The sequence below is a fragment of the Vanellus vanellus genome, assembly GCF_965231255.1.
Source record: "Vanellus vanellus genome assembly, chromosome: 3".
NCBI lineage: Eukaryota > Metazoa > Chordata > Aves > Charadriiformes > Charadriidae > Vanellus > Vanellus vanellus.
The window spans coordinates 89,284,122-89,286,531 of record NC_138907.1 but is presented as its reverse complement, the minus strand read 5'-3'; the positions used below and the strand labels follow the sequence as shown (position 1 = coordinate 89,286,531).

At 34.1% G+C, this 2,410-nt stretch overlaps 1 protein-coding gene across 2 annotated transcripts in view; it reads right to left on the bottom strand.

Annotated features, from left to right (window-relative positions):
* Positions 1-1,050: 1,050 nt before the first annotated feature.
* SYNCRIP (synaptotagmin binding cytoplasmic RNA interacting protein) overlaps positions 1,051-2,410 on the bottom strand; it is a 25,300-nt gene continuing 23,940 nt past the window's right edge. For both annotated transcript variants that reach the window (XM_082480887.1, XM_082480888.1), the window contains exon 12: positions 1,051-2,410. This exon is cut by the window's right edge. The gene's annotated coding sequence lies outside the window, so the exon portion shown is untranslated.

Sequence of the window (2,410 nt, the reverse complement as noted above, 5' to 3'; positions counted from 1 at the left end):
AAGATCCTGATATTTTGCTCACTCACCATTGCTTGCATTCCCTTAAAAACTTTCCTGTCAATTTTGCCTTTTTTAAAAAAAAAAAAAAAAAACAACCAACCACGTTTTTTAACAGTAGTCCCCCCCCGTGCTTTTATCAGAGCTGAAATTATGGATATGATCCACAATTTCAACACATGTAGTGCCTCAATAGCAATGTTTCTACGCACTTCCATCAACTGTTATAATTTCATAAGTATATTATCCCCCCCGACATATTTTCAGACTAAGAACTAGTCACTAGCACTTGTGATCCCACAAGTGTTATCAGTTTTTCAGCAATGGAGAGATTTCAAGATTAAGAAATCTGAGGACTTCCCCTCTCCTACAGCCCCCAGCATTTTCATTTTATAGCAAGTTCAAAATTGGTTTCCACATCTTGACAGTGTTCCTTATAAAACCATATGACAGTAAAAGTGCCAGTAGGCATGGCAACCTCTTTCAAGGGAGCATTTAAACTCCTTGGCACTGGGAATGCCAGCACCAAGGATTACATTGAAATTCAAAATTATACTTAAGGCTACAAAATTAGCAAACCCACTTTCCATAAGCCTAATATTCTATCACTAGATTTGAAAATTTAGAAGCTAATGCAACTGTATACTTTTATGCTCAAATCTGAGGAAAAAAGTTACTTTTCTTTAGCAAGGGCAGTATATGAAACTGTGGTAGCAAATGTCTCTTAGCATTGACTATTCATTTCACCATCATTCACTTACTTTGTCTTAAAGTTCAAAACTGGCAAGGCACATTTACATATTCCAATGAATACTTGACAATTTTAAATTACACTTCATGTCCCAGCTATCCCAGTAATTGACATACAACATACTAAAATGGTTTATTAAGATAACAAAAAAAAAAAATCAATTAATGTGAAACATACAGGCTATTGGCAACCACTATTCTAAAAATTATGTAAATACAAGTAAACATACTGAAATGTGTGCGATTCTAAGTTTTTAGCCAGAAGATCTCTGTACTAACACACATTTATATTAATGACACATAAAAAAAATAAAAACTTTATTACAAAAATAAGTTACACTCGCCTCCAGCTTACAGTATAAAACAATTTTATTTGCAGGAATGCAAAATGATTGTTTGCCATGAGCATTTTCAACATATGACATGTCTAATTTTGTTAAAATTTGCATTTACTGGGGGAACTGGTGTGTATAAAACCTTAATTAGGTATAAGCTTCAATTTTCATTGTGGTGCCTATGGGTATGTGGTATAACTGCAGTATCCCTTTGGGCAGGGGGTTAAGGGAAGTTCTTTATGCCAAGTCCAAAGTAAGTCATAATTTCATCTACCTTTAATCTATATGAAGCTGGACTTGGCAAGGTTCTTTTGCTTTTGTTTTGTCTTTTTTGAGGGTGGTTCAATAGAGGATGCTTCACCACTGAACACTCACTGTCATCAAGGTGCTTTAGAAAATTAAAAACATAGCACAAATGATTGTACTCTACTCTACTCTACAGGTTATCATGATCTGCGCAAGAGAAATGGAAAGCTGATCCACATGTTTTTACAGTGATCAGCAATAAGAAATGCACTAATGAAAACATACCTTTTACCTAAAAAGCTAAACTACAGCCATATACTATTCTATGATTTATGAAAAACTTCAAAATATCCAAATGTCAGGCTTCACTGTACAGTTGTCAGTTTTAGTCTGACCTTTTATAAAGGGACACTGCAGTATTTAGTACAAGTTGCTGATGCACTTTTTTTGAACATCTGATGTCTTACAAAAGTAACATCTTGCTAAACTATTATACATCCAAATAACTACAATATCTGAAGAAGCAAGGCTGCTTTTTCAGCCACAAAATACGACAAAAGCAAGGCCTGTTATGATGGTCATGAGGAAGTCTTACAAAGCCTCTGGAACTAAAGGCAACTAAGAATGTTACATTTGGTATATTATAATCTTACCCTCATATCATATTAAACAAGCCTTGCTTTTATCTACAAAGATTTTCTATGTACAGTACAGACAGGGTATAGTTCAATCCTCTGCTACTGAGGTAGTTAACCAACCCTTTAAAAAAGGTTCTGAAAAGAACCACTATCTGGAATGCCTGACTAACCAGCTCTGATGATTACACCTGAAACTGCTGTATCTGAACACAATTCATAAGTGATTACTATATAAACAATCATGATTAACCTTCATGAGCAGAAATAAAATTTAAGGATACCAATGATGGTATTCATCTATACCACTGCAATAAAAATTTAAATGCAAGAATTTGTGAATACCACTTTTGGAATCCTTAACCAAGAAAACTTGGGGGAAAAATCTACTTAAAGCAGATTTTTTAAAGAACAACTTTATTCTTTATTAAGATACCATGCTAGACG